Here is a 15,577-nt window from a genome sequence, read left to right on the forward strand (position 1 = left end):
CAGCTTTAGCATCATTCTTTCCAAAGAAATCCCAGGGCTGATCTCTTTCAAAATGGACTGGTTGGATCTCCTTGCAGTCCAAGGGACTCTCAAGAGTCTTCTCCAACACCACAGTTCAAAAGCATCAATTCTTCAGCGCTCAGCTTTCTTCACAGTCCAACTCTCACATCCATACGTGACCACTGGAAAAGGAATAAGCAAATTAATTTCTCATTGGCAAAAATGTTTTGATTGTAATGATACCTATTTTGATTAATAGTGAGGGACAAGGAAGCCTGGTATGCTACAGTTCATGGGATGCAAAGAGTTGGACAGGACTTTGTGGCTAAGCAACAACATAATGATTTAAAATTCACAGTTTGAAACCGCAATTACTTTTTCACCAAACTAATAGGTCAATTCATGTCTTTAGAGGCTCAAAGTCTTTTCCCAAGATTTCTGCAAATGTCCAAAGGGCTTACATTCTGAAAAAAATCTCCATCTCTGAGCTCTCACATTCATGAAATGCATCTCTGATCTGTAATATGGCTACCCAAACACGAAACCCAGATCCATCTCAATTCCAAAACATTACCCGTTCAGCCCCAGCTTGTGTTAGTGTCATAAATGTTGCTGAAGAAAAAGAAAAACAAAAGAAGGAGAAATTTAGATATATCTATTAAAACTTCCTCAAGAAGGAAATAGCAAACCACTCCAGTATTGCTGCCTGGAAAATCTCATGGACAGAGGAGCCTAGCAGGCTACAGTCCATGGGATCGCAAGAGTCGAACATGACTTGGAGACTAAATCACATCACATTCAAACTTCAACTCGAACATTAGGTAACTGAGTTCCAGAGGTGTTCTTCTGTCTCTCCTCCACTGGGAAATTTACAATAGCCCCCTCTCTCTACCTGCTCTTTAGACTCACACCAAGTCTTATGATAATTAATAGGTTGCCCTCCTTAGGAAAGAAATGCAAGCAATATTTTTGTACATAGGTAAAAAGAAATTTAAGTTCAGATACACAGTTTCACAAGAATATTGTTGACACACAGGAGAGTAAGGATGGCCTCTAGAGAGAAAAACCACATAATTTCTTTATACTTTCAAAGAATCCCCAATATAAAAATGCTTGGCTCGTCAGGTGAGAAGTTATTTCTTATATAAACTTTAGATTTAATGTACAAACAGCTCAGGAGAGAGGTCTATCCAGAACAGGAAGATAAAAAAATTGCCTTTGTTTTTGATTAGGCCATTTATAGCACCAAACAAAACTGGATATAGTCTTATTTTGTAACCTAGAAATTGCTTGCCAAAAGCCATAATCTGTGTCATAGGAAATTTTTATAACTAAATTAAAAATTCAGTATATTAGAAATGAAGGCAACATCCTGCCTTCACTTTCTTTAGCAATAAAAATAGGTGATCTCAGATGAATTATTCCAGGTTAGGTTTGACTTATTTCTAAAAATTGTGGTGTTTGGAATATCTCCCCCTCAGCCTCCTTGGATCTTTGGCCAGTTTTTCCTGGCTCTGATTACCAGCAGGAGTAGACAGGAGATTAATCAGAATAATAAAGGGATACGATGAGAGGCTTTCCTCTAATTAAGAAAGGACTTCACAGTGTACAAAGAAATAATATAGTATGGAAAGATAACAGAGACCAGGTCATATTAGCTCATTATCTTGGGAAGGGTGTCATATACAGACAGTACAGTACATTCATGTCATCAGAGAAAGTGTTTGTTCTATAGGCTAAATTTGACTTGACATACTGGATTTAAATAAAGATTTTTGAGCCACTAGGACAAGAGTCAGGGAGAAGGCAATGGCACCCCACTCCAGTACTCTTGCCTGGAAAATCCCATGGGTGGAGGAGCCTGGTGGGCTGCAGTCCATGGGGTCGCTGAGAGTCGGACATGACTGAGCGACTTCACTTGCACTTTTCACTTTCATGCATTGGAGAAGGAAATGATGACCCACTCCAGTGTTCTTGCCTGGAGAATCCCAGCGACAGAGGAGCCTGGTGGGCTGCCATCTATGGGGTCGCACAGAGTCGGACATAACTGAAGCGACTTAGCAGCAGCAGCAGCAGGACAAGAGTCAAACGGCAACAGATTAAGGCTTAAAACTTCTGTGGTTTCTTCCTCCCTCTTGGAAAGCTGTGAAGGATTCTTAGGAGGAAAATGGCTAGGTGTATTGAGAAAAGTGTTACAAACAGTAACTCCCAAAGGAGAAGTATAATTCATATATTCATATGAAGAGAGAGAGAAAAGGAACCAGATGAAATGTGTTTCATGCCACAGAATGCTGATCTGCTAAGCTTTCTAGTTCCTTGAAAAAGTCATGTTCTCCTTGCTTGAGAGTCAGTTCCCTCCTTCTTTCCATTGCTCGCTGAAAATGCTGGCCTCCACAAGTGTCTTTGCCTCCTTTTGTTCACAACCTTGTGTATCTCTTTCCCTTGGATCTGGGCTTTCCCTATGATTCATTTGGAAACAGCAGAATGCTGAAGAAAGGATACTGTATGAGCTTTGATCAGAGAATGTCCTACTGTTTTTATCTTAGCATCTTGGAGCACTTTCTGTGAGCCTTGAGCAACTATGAAAATAATAATGCTCCAGTTAATAGGACTTGAAACATAGCACATGGAACACAAGAATCTCCCAGTCAAACCCTTAAAGTTATAACATAATATAGTAAGTAATGAAATGGTTGCTTTACACTACTAAGCTCTGGGGCTGATTTCTACATGGCAGTAGATAGCAAGAAAACTTGGTTTCCATCTATTCACTTCCCAGATCTCAATATAGATTTCATACATTTTGGAAAGCCCCATAATTTGAATTAGGCATCCTCTTCTAGATGCTGTCCCATAATTCAATTTTCATATGTGTTATAATTATCTGCTTATTCTTGTGTGAGATAAGGGAAAGTAAAAATCATGTCTGAATTGATTATCACACCTTCAGAATACCAACAGTGCATGATAAATATAGAAGGCAATAAATAAGCATGACCAACTAAATCAATAAATGCATTTATTATGCAGCTAAATACTAACATTTTGCTAGACTGAGAAGAAGCCCATTGCCTGTTACATTATTTGATAATCAGCTTCCATAAAGGTAGTCATGTAAATATATCTCAGCAAAGTTTAAAGACAACATGCATTGCACAAGTTACTTAGTCACCTAAATTATTGAAATACATGAGAGATTTAGAAATAAATCTGAGCAGTGAGAATTTCTTTTCTAAATATTCACTGATCTCTACTGTTCTGGATTTTGACCAATCCAACTTGATTAAACTTGAATTATGTTATTCTCATAGTTTTTTTCTGGATAAGGAGTTAAGACTGTGAAGGTTCATAATCTGTGTATTCTAAATGAAGAAAAATGCCCTCTTGTATCCAATAAAGAAGACATCTGTGAACTGGCAAATGTTAGCACAAACAAGTCCACTTGATGACAGTGAAACTGTCATGAACATGTTTAAACTGAAAATATACAGCTAGGAAAATTTTACAAGATACAGATGTCATGTAAGGCAGTGAACTGGGGCCAAATGACCCAAAAGATGTAATGGGAAGGGATTTTTATGAAATGAGTAAGAAATTGGAGAAGGTGAAACACACATACACACACAATAGGATGATCCTCCCCATTACATCACTTGGCGAGTACCTAGAGCCATCTGAAAAGTGTAACATGTTTCCCCAAGCATCTGACCTTGACTGAAGAGTCACTAAGAAAAAGGCCAAAGGTAGTCCCAAGTGCTTGACCCTCGCGATCTCAGACAGGAGCTCTGAAAATTCCTCTCAACTCTTTGGCAGGGGTTTATAAGTTTCTACAAGGTCTTCAAAGACCTCCCTCAGTGTTCTATCATTTTGAGTTTGAACAGGTACTCAGGGATGAATGTTACATCTTCACCACACATGGCAGCCCCCTCACTGCTTTCTCTGAGGCATTCTTTAGGAAATGAAATTCCAGTTCACTGACATCCCACTTAGAGCTCAATTTTTTCTACCACAGATTCCTTACCAAGCATTTCCTATTAAAGAACAGTACAGTATAAGAATTGGACCAATGTGACAATAGTTTTTTTCTGATATACTGTAAAATGTAATGTATGTTATTTCTGTATCATGGTTTCCTTTTATATTTGCCTTTAAGGTATTGATTGTCATTTTCGAGTTTTATTATTTAAACTTTAGAGTACATACTGGAGGGAAAATCCCTCTGAAGTCAATACTAGTATTCTAGATTTTCCCAAGATAAAAAACTGAGATACACTTGAGTGTTTACATGTCACAAATTAGAAAAGAATGCATTACAAAACCACAACGTAATAAATCAAAGCCTTTCCTTCTATAATTCTATCTCTCCACATCAGAATTACATACATTACAACTCATCACGACTTTAAACATATAATCAAAACTCCTTGTTTTAAAAGCAAGGCCTAGAAAGTTTAACTAAATTGCTTGGCTTATAGCAGAGAAGGAATTACCTGCTAATTTCATCCATGTTCGCTTGACATTTAACTTATTTCTCACTGAGACCCAGATTCTCAAACTTCTGAACTCATAGAAAGTAAAATTCCCCTGAAGAGCAGGCAGAATGCTTTATAAATTCTGTGTCCCAAATAACTAAGTACAATAAATGGAGATAAACTACTTCCCAAAATATTTGATTTGTTTTCTAAGTGACACAAAATTAAATAAGATGTATTTCCAAATAAAAATGGCTAAGAATGGACAGAATTTTTCCAACTTGTATCTCTCTTGATCAAATAGAGTATTCTGACTTCCTGCAAGAGAAAAAATTTCAGTTGAAACAAAATGATTCTAGAGAACTTATTTAGGAGAGAGATGTTCATTTTATTCTTTCAGTGAAAATAAAATGAGAATGACAAAGCAATCTTTTAGATAGCCAGATAAATATAGAAGAAAAAGCCAAGTGGGAAGAGACAATGAAAAGCGAAGGAAGAGAGCTCTTTAAGGGAATAAGATGAACAATTATTTGAGAAAGGTCATACCAAAGAAAAACTGGCTCAACTTCACTCAGCCTATCTCTCTGCTCTTGCTTTTACTCTACTGATCATGCCTCCTCCATCTTGTCAAGTTTTGGCCATTAGGGTGTTTTTTAATAGTGCCAACAGATAACTTGCATAACGCATAATATTGATTTTAAAAATAAAGTTTTAATTGGTTTCTCATGCCAAATATTAACAGCAGTCCATTCCTAAGGTTGTGTTTTTATTATGTTCGCTCTAAATAACATTTTGAACAGCTCTCTGAACTCAAATATCAAATAAACAAAATGGTAGCCAGCAGGCCCTACACAAAAGAGTAAGTATGCATCTATGGACAAACCAAATATTCCATGTGCTTGAGAACAAGATTGGTTTTCCTCAGCTCCATTGTCAAGCCACTAAAGATACTCTTATTGAGCTCAGAGAAGCTGATCAAAAAACATATCTTCTGGGGAAAAAGAAGATGATCACATTAAGCTTGTTTCTTCCTCAGATGTGAACTAAGAAAAGAGAGAAAGACTCATATGCTTCTGTAATCTTGGTTTAGGGCTTTTAATGGGGCTAAAATGCTAAAATCTGCTTTAAAATTCACGACAGTGAACCTCTGATATTCCATAGAAATGATAACTCTGTTGACAGCTCTTCCCAGGACCAAACCTGAATATGAAACTGAAAATATCAAGGTTCAGAGGCCCTAAAAGATGAAAAATATCTCCATACATAGAAAGCGAAAAGTGAAAATGAAGTCGCTCAGTTGTGTCTGACTCTTTGCAACCCTGTGGACTATACCCCACCAGGCTCCTCTGTCCATGGGATTCTCCAGTCAATACTGGAGTGGGTTGCCATTTCCTTCTCCAGGGGATCTTCCTGACCCAGGGATCGAACCCAGGTCTCCTGCATTGCAGGCAGATGCTTTAACCTCTGAGCCACCTGGGAAGAGCACAAATCTTGCAAATCAAGGATTAATTCATTTAGGTTGACTGTTAAAAATCCAAACCAATTCATCCCTGCCTTGTTGACATCAAAGTATGACTCTAGGATCCTATTAGGATAGTTAACATAATATTTACACTTTCTGCAATTCTTGTCCACTCTCCAAAATAATCAGAAACTCCACAAAATCTTGGGTAACTACGTTACCAGTTTGGCCTTCATATTTAAGAAATCCAGCAAATTACTTTTGGGTGAGCATCTCTAATGCATAACTGGACATAGTTACATTGTAGGGATAAGTTTATAAATAGATCGCAAATATTAATGTATAAGTTAAATACATGTAAATAATTTTGTAAATTATCCTTTTAGAATTTGGATAAAATCAGCTGATTTCTCAAAATTAGGATGAAAACAAGCAGACAGTTTATAAAAAGTATAAAGAAAGCCTCAGATTTTGTCTTATTAATGAGTTTTTTTGTTTGGTTTGTTGATGTATGGGTTAAGTGGGCTTTTTTTCCCATTAGTACTGTCCCATGTGTGTTTCTTGATATAATTGGGGGATTTCCTTGGATGATGATGGTAAGTAAAAGTGGAATGGGGAACAAGATGTATTGAAGACACCCTTCTCCATGTGAAGACAAGACAAGCACTGTATTTGGTGCTTCATGTTCTTTTATTTCATTTGATCTTCACAACATCCTCATGACACATGTATTTTATGACTTAATTTATGGATAGAGAATTTGAGACTTATAAAATGTTTTTTAAAAGAATTTTAAGGGAGAAATAGATTTTTAAAAATTTCTACTGAGTCACTCACCAATCTGTTCATAAAATCTCTTCTCCCCATGCAACAATTATACCATCTCTTATTTCACTAATATGTTCAACAAATACTTATGGATTACATATTTTATGCCAAGTACTATTCAGAATATCACAGAGAATGCCGAAGTAAAGTAAGCATAGAGTACAGTTCTAATAAAGGGAGACAGACAGTAAAGAAACAATTAAGTGCAATATATACTGTATCTACAGTGCTATTGTAGATAGCGTTAAATGCTAGGTAGTAAAAAAGCAGGAAAGGGGGCTATGGAGTGTCAGAGTGCAAGAGCAACACAAAAGGTTTGTTAGGGAAGGCCTCACTAAGAAGACGAATTTTTCAAAAAAGATGACTTCAGAGAAGTCACCAGCATTGCCATTATGTGCAGAGAGAAAATTTCAGAGAGAATAGCTAGAATAAATGCTCTAATGCAGGGGAATGCTTGGTTTGTTTGAGGAACAGCCAATAAAGGCAGGCATTGAACTGTGGGAAGGATGGCAAGAGCTTAAGAGAGGTGATGAGGGTCACATGTACAGGACCTTGTAAGCTTTGGTAAGGCTTTGGTTTTTGAATGGAATTATCACCATCTAGTTTTCCAAGGCTCTTTCTGGGTGCTAATACATTGAGATTAGTTTATGAAGGAACATAAGTGGAAGTTGATTGAGAGTCAGACTAAAAGATCATTCTGCTTGGAAGCTGAGATTGGTTCATAGGGGACCAATTTGAAAACAGCCAATATGGCTAGATAAGTGATTTCACATTCTCAAATGGGATCCATGGAAACTCCTTCTAGTAGTTCATGTAGCCAATTCTAATGGTTGGACATAGGAGGTTTTTATTTGAAAACTTACTTATGTGTTGTTATCATGGAAAAGCATTCTCCACAAGCTTTGATATTTCCTTGAATGTAATCTGTCAAAATCACTTTACCATTAGCATTCAGCCATTTGACTATGATGTGTTTAGTTTGGTTTCCCATTATGTTAATCTTGCTTGGAATTTAATAAACTTGAATCTGTTAAGCACCACAAATCGTCAGACACTGATCAATTCTTGGTTTGTTTTTTATTTCCTTTCTCTTCTTCTTTCTTTTTTCTTTATACTTCTTGTGGATAAATTTTATTGATCAGTCTTTAAATTCAAGTAACTAATCCTTTTTCAGCAGTGTCCAGTCTACCATCAAACCCACAAATAAATGTATTTCTATATACAAATGTAGAAATATTTGTATTTCTGTATTTCTTGTATTTTTAGTTCTATAATTCCCATTTATTTCCCTCTTATCTGATAATTCCAATTATTATTCCAAAGAGTACGTCAAGGCTGTATATTGTCATCTGCTTATTTAACTTGTATTCAGAGTACATCATAAGAAATGCTGGGCTAGAGGAAGCACAAGCTGGAATCAAGATTGGTGGGAGAAATATCAATAACCTCAGATATGGAGATGACATCACCCTTATGGAAGAAAGTGAAGAGGAACTAAAGAGCCTCTTGATGAAAGTGAAAGAAGAGAGTGAAAATGTTGGCTTACAGCTCAACATTCAGAAAACTAAGATCATGGCATCCTGTCCCATCACTTTGTGGCAAATAGATGGGGAAACAGTGGAAACAGTGGCTGACCTTATTTTTCTGGGCTCCAAAATCACTGCAGGTGGTGATTGCAGCCATGAAATTAAAAGACGCTTGCTCCTTGGAGGGAAAGTTATGACCAACCTAAACAGCATATTAAGAAGCAGACATTACTTTGCCAACAAAGGTCTGTCTAGTCAAGGTTATGGTTTTTCCAGTAGTCATGTATGGATGTGAGAGTTGGACTATCAAGAAAGCTGAGCACAGAAGAATTGATGCTTTTGAACTGTGGTGTTGGAGAAGATCTTGAGAGTCCATTGGACTGCAAGGAGATCCAACCAATCCACCCTAAAGGAGATTAGTCCTAGGTATTCATTGGAGGAACTGATGTTGAAGCTGAAACTCCAATACTTTGGCCACCTGATGTGGAGAGCTGACTCATTTGAAAAGACCCTGATGCTGGGAAAGATTGAGGGCAGGAGCAGAAGGGGGCGACAGAGGATGGATGGCATCACCAACACAATGGACATGGGTTTGGGTGGACTCTAGGAGTTGGTGATGGCCAGGGAGGCCTGGCGCGCTGCAATTCATGGAGTCGCAAATAGTCGGACACGACTGAGCAACTGAACTGAACTGTCTGATAATTCCAATACGTATGATAACTGTGAGTCTTCTTTTGCTGACTAATTCTTCTGTTGATTTTGTATTGCATTACTTCCAGTTCCTTTGCACGTCTCCTGATTTTTTTGTTTGCTGCACATGCTGTGTTTCTGTCTCTTTTATATTTTCACTTCTACAGGTTTAATTTCTTCTTTCATTGCCAACACCTTTTTGCTCTTTGTCTTTTCCTTCATCTCATTGTCTTTTCTTGCATTTTTATTACATCAATCTTTTTTTTTAATAGAGTCAGACATGACTGAGCGACTGAACTGAACTTAGAAGTAGTGAGTATTGTGAGATAACAAAAGCCTAGATTACAGGATACTTGCAATCTGTTCAAGTCTTAAGCAATTACTTTGATTCCTCTATTTGGGAGAATTCTGGCTGATAGCATAAAAGACCGAGGAAAAGTATTATGAATAATGAGGGCTTGAAGAGTGGGTTGGATATTGACCAACAGAGAGGAAGGGGGAAGCATATTTGACAGAGAGAACAAAAAACATAGGGATAAAGAAAGATAAAAAGGACATTGGCAGGTTGGTGAGGAGATGAATATAATGAGAGAGAAGTTATATGAGTTTAATCCTGATAAACTCATATAACTTTAATACTGAAGTTTAAACCTGATAAAAGAAAATTTTTAATTCTCCTTTCCCTCCTTGCCATTTCCCCCTTAGGATTAAATAATATGAGTAGTATCCTTTATACTATCTTCTAAACATAGAGCTGTCAATGATATTTCCTGCCCTGAAGTCTTTATATTTTAGCCTCTATGTTTAATAACCTGATAAAAATGCAATTAAGTTGTTTTCCATTTAGGCTTGACTTTTCCTCATCACTGTAGGTTAATTCTTATCTCTAAATATCAAGACAAATGATAGAAAAGTGGTAAAAGAATTTCAACCAAATGACTGTTTGATTCTGAGAGATTAAACCACCAGCATGAATAATTTTTCACTGAATTGATTCCTTTTTTTTTTTTACCACATTTGCCAATCAGTAGAGTTGAAATAATCAAAGTATCTGTGTAAATAGCATTGACTCATGAGACCCAAACTCATCATTTTCATTGTTTCAACTGCCAAACTAGAATTTGTTTTCTCTTCTGTATAAAACTTCACATTCTCTTCTGTGACCTTTACATTCTCAGCTTGGTTGGATTTCACACATCAAGAGCTCCATCACTACTTTACAAAGCACAAAGAGTAATCACACAAAAAAAGTATCTGCTCTGTGGTAAAAGAAATTCCTGACAGGTTCCTCCCTAAATAAAAATAAATGAAATGACTCCCATAAAATTTATGTGGTCCACACAGAAATAGTTGAACTACATCAAGACCTCAAAAATGTCTGGTTAAAAACATGAGAACCACATTGGGATAAACTTCCTATTGATGCAATCTCTCAGATCATGGAATCCCATAAAGAAAAACTTATCACTGTCACCTTTAAGAAACACACTGGAACAAACACCAAACACTAAAAATAGCAATCATACATTATTACACGAAGGAAGAGCAAACCTCCTTCTTACCTCTAAACACTAAAATTCTCAGAGATTCATGTAATACTTGCATTTTTGTTGGCTATTTAAAGGCATTTCTTCAATTATAAATTATGTAGGCATACTTAGCCCATGTGTTTTTGGTTCAGTATTTCTGCCTTATTCGATTGTTGATAACGAAATGAAATAGTTTTTATTTAGAACCCTCTGTCTCCATATCCTAGGATTTCAATAGTGTGCTCTCATTGATGGAGGAACTCTGTCTTGACTCTCTATCTAACCTGCAGTGGGGTGAAATGAAAAATGAATTGGTTAGTTGCTCAGTCATGTCTGACTCTTTGCAACCCCATGGACTGCAGCATCAGGCTCATCTGTCCATGAAGTTCTCCAGGCAAGAATCCTGGAGTGGGTTGTCAGTCCCTTCTCCAGGAAATCTTCCCCACCCAGGGATTGAACCCTGGTCTCCCGCAGATTCTTTACTCTCTGAGCCACCAAGGTGAGTGAAGAACCTACATTTATCAGAGAACTGGCTGGGATAAGGCTGGTTTCTGTGGCCTTGGAAAAAAAAATAGGTTACCAAAGATTGAACTCAAAAACTATTCTTCATTCTTTTCATACTATGTTGCTTCAGTCATGTCTGACTCTTTGCGACCCCATGGATTGCAGCTCATCAAGCTCTTCTGTCCATGGCATTCTCCAAGTGAGGATACTGGAGTGGGTTGGCATGCCTTTCTTCAAGGCATCCTCCCAATTCAGGGAACATCCACATCTCCTGTGTCTCCTGCATTGGTAGGTGTGATCTTTACCACTAGTGCCACCGTTCTTCATTCTTTGTGGTCTTCTTTATGGTCCATAAAAAATAAAAACCATAAAGAAGGCTGAGCACCGAAGAATTGGTGCTTTCAAACTGTGGTGTTGGAGAAGACTTTTGAGAGCCCATTGGACTGTAAGGAAATCAAACCAGTTGATCCTACAGGAAATCAATCTTGAACATTCAATGGAAGAACTGATGGTGAGGATGAAGCTCCAATACTTTGGCCACCTGATGTGAAAAGCCAACTCATTGGGAAAGATCTTGATCCTGGGAAAGATTGAAGGGAGGAGGAGAAGAGAATGACAGAGGACGAGATGGTTGGATGGCATCACTGACTTGATGGACATGAGTTTGAGCAAACTCCAGGAGATGGTGAAGGACAGGGAAACCTGTTGTGTTGCAGTCCATGGAGTCACAAAGAGCTGGACAAGACTGAGCGACTGAACAACAAATTCTTCCAACTACATTTTATTCCTGCCTTGCAATATGGAATTAATTACCCTTTAAGAAACTAGTGTAAGTATTAATAGTAGTATTTAAGACATGTGAGTGGTACTTAAATTTTAATAATTTTTATTGCAAAGTTTAGTCATAACATGATTAAAATCACTATATTTTGTGCAAGTAAAAATATGATGGTAAAGATACAGACATAATGTCCAATAACTATGCTGTATTTGAATAGTGATCCCACACTTCAAAATAGCAGATAATATTTTATACTCTTGGAATTATTTAACCAGGAAATTTCTACTTTGTTTGTATGCTTCTTTTAACTAGGCTATAGAGACATCCATAAGAAATACATGCGTTAGGCATACCCCTAAATAAGCACCTTTAAATGTTACTTGTGTCATTTTTTAATCTGTCTTTCCCTCTAAATTGTGGAGAAAGGTCATTTCTTTTTACATTTGCATCCTAGATTCCAACTCTGCTCTATTGAATCCTTTAATGAGCATTAATACATGCAACGTCTTAGCAGCTGAGATTTCAGTATCTGGTTTATTTGCTTCTTTTTGCTGTATATGAAAATAATGCATGAAAATGGAGAAGTAAACAGGATGAAAGAAATATATTATTGTACAAATACACTAATAAGTTGGTTATTCCATTTCGAACTGGTGAAGGCTGCTAAGTACCTTAACCAAGCCATTAACAGTTTATAGACCACAGTTCTCATAATCTCTACACATATAAGCCATGTAAAATATTTCTGTAAAAGAGTATGGTGCATCTAATTTTATTGATCACAGGCCATTATGGCTTCATTCCTACAAAGGCAGTGATTGGGAGAATTTTACTTATCAGTTGCCAAATACAGCCTACCTTCTGTAGTTCTGGTGTTTCTACGTTTTTATATTTTAAGTGACTGGTGTGTGATTCTCTCAGCAGCCTGTGATGCCATAGCTATGGGTCATGGATGTGGCTCTTGTGTGGCTTACATGATATTTCTGCAACTTGGATGAGATTCAAGGTATCACTGATGGGGTCTGCACATGTCTTAAAGAATTTTTGTTTTCATTTGTTGTTCGTTTCTTTTTCTTTAAGGAGGGACTCATTTGGAAGGCCTCTCTCTGCAGGGTTTAGGGTTGCCATGTTAAAGAGAACGACCTTGTCGCGTTAGGAGAAGAGGAATTCCTGTCTTTGATGGAAGGTTGACAAAGGTACTTTGTCCCTGGAGTCATTTTTATTACATGACTACTGTGTTCTGCCAGGAGGACTGAGACCACCTACCTGCACATTGAAAAACACAGCTGAGATCTGTCTTTGTGACCCAGACACATGCCCTCTCAACTTTTCTCTGTCCTGAAGGAAAACATCACAGCCCAAGCCAGATGAAAACAAGCACATTTTCCCCCGCTTTTTCTGTGGGAAAGATGAGCTGAAACCAAAGTTAATATATTTGAAAAATCTGGGAAAAAAACAGAACAGATTTTTTAAAAGTCATTCCTTTAGCCCCATTGGTATGCTACTTGCAGGAGTCTTACAAAGAAAACTTCTGTTGAAGTGAAAAACACTGGAAGAAACCCATGTTATGTGAGACTTTAATTCCCTGGAGCTGGGAAAGGTGAAAGAATCAGGTCCCTATACTCTTGGATTGTTTACATTAGTTACCAAGAATGTTTATGCAATTGATTTTAACCATTTCATCAGAAATCCCCGCTTGGTATAGTTAACACAAATCAGTTGAAGCTAATTTTAAGAAGCCATACTATTACATTATATAAAATTCATTCATGAGGAAAGATAAAGATGCAGAAGAGGAGGCAGAATTGACTTCATTTTTTAAAATTCTCTAGCTATATATCAGCACTATTATTTCAACAAAACAACTTTGCTACAACTTCACTGAATCTGTGATTTACGTCTTAATACTTTTTTTCTTGGACAGGATATATTTGGCATAAAATACCCAATTTTGCACAATGAAATCATAGACCCTGAGCCAATCTTGTGAAACCATTGGCTTCTGGAAAGTTAAGTCACAAAATATAATTTCTACACACAACCTCTTACATTTTTTAAATTACTCTATTCCTGGCAAATATAATTCAATAACACCAAAATGAAAATGGCTAGGCTACTTGATATTTTGCATGTTGGACTTCTCCTACATTCCACTAACAACAGAGGTTCATTTTTATCAGACAAAGCAAATTAAATTAACAGAATGGGCTTTAGATCAGTGTTTTTCTAACTTTTTGGATTTCAAATCACATTAAGAAGTACATCTCACCCCAGGACCCACATGTAACCTAACCCAAATTTTCATGAAAGAATACTCATTCTTATTTAAATTTCTTTTTTATTTTGTCATATTCAATGTTTCTCTCTTTTTATTGTGCTAAAAATATTTAATTTGAGATTTACCCTTTTAACACATTTTTAAAGTCTACAATTTGGTATTGTTAAGTATGGCCACCATGTTGTATATTATTCTTATTTTATATAAGAATACTATAATAATAGTATTCTTATATAAAAATAGCATTCGTATTCTTATATAAATAATAGTGCTCTTCAATGTAATCTGTTTATTCTACTTTATTCATATGAATTATTTGTTTTCACTACCCATGTATGTGTCATGAGCAATAATCTGTAATACATAGCTTTAAATAAATTATCTAATGAAAGTCTGGTACAGAATAACATTGCACCTAAAACCATTAGTAACAGCCAACTCTTACTGAGAACTGAACTAAACACTTCTTTCATTTATTCATTATCCTGAAAAATCTCCATCACAAGCATATAGACATTTCATAGATGAAGAGCATAGGCGGGCAAATTTCTTGCCAAATTTTACAAAACTAGCTAGTGACAGAGCTTTGATATGAATGCAGGGCTATCCAGGTTCTTAGCTACTAAATTAACACCTAAACTGAAGGCTGAGTCATAGGTCATGTCCTAGACATGGAAATATTTGGTTGATCCCAGACCCTTCAAATTAGTGAAGACATTTGAGAGAACTTACATGATTCTAGGAGGATCTCCATAGCTCTAGAATATTTATAGCCTTTGCAACCTGTCTCCATATTATAAATGTCCTTCAAAAGGCAGACAAACAACTAGACCTTTGTCTACCTGATAGATACTGCACATCAGGAAAAAGCAGTTTGAAATTTTTACCTAGATTGGCAATGGCATTGGCATAAAAGTTAGTTTTTCTAGGGCTTGGGAGAATACATGTCCTGGGTGACTTATTCTAAGAACTAATCAAAAAAGGAACATCGGACTGTAATACAAGCCTATGATCAACTGTGGGAATGTGGAGTGGGTGATATCATAGTTTGGAATGTTTTCTTTTTAGCAGCTGCAGTGATCATAGCACCCAACTAACTCCAGATATAAAAGAGAGATTCATAGGCATAGTTCATTTCTATTGAGGGACTTCATTTTGTGTGAACACTGGTCTCTAACAGGTATGGGACTGCTAATTGTCAACCAGCTCTGCAACCACAGTCTTTTACTCCTGTTAACAGATGGGACAGCAGTCAATAACTGAAATTTGATGAAGACTAACCTTATCATCGAAAAAGCAAGACAGTTCCAGAAAAACATCTATTTCTGCTCTATTGACTATGCCAGAGCATTTGACTGTGTGGATCACAATAAACTGTGGAAAATTCTGAAAGAGATGGGAATACCAGACAACCTGACCTGCCTCTTGAGAAACCTATATGCAGGTCAGGAAGCAATAGTTAGAACTGGACATGGAACACTAGGCTGGTTCCAAATAGGAAAAGGAG

This window comes from Capra hircus, chromosome 9 (assembly GCF_001704415.2).
Source record: "Capra hircus breed San Clemente chromosome 9, ASM170441v1, whole genome shotgun sequence".
Classification (NCBI taxonomy): Eukaryota; Metazoa; Chordata; class Mammalia; order Artiodactyla; family Bovidae; genus Capra; species Capra hircus.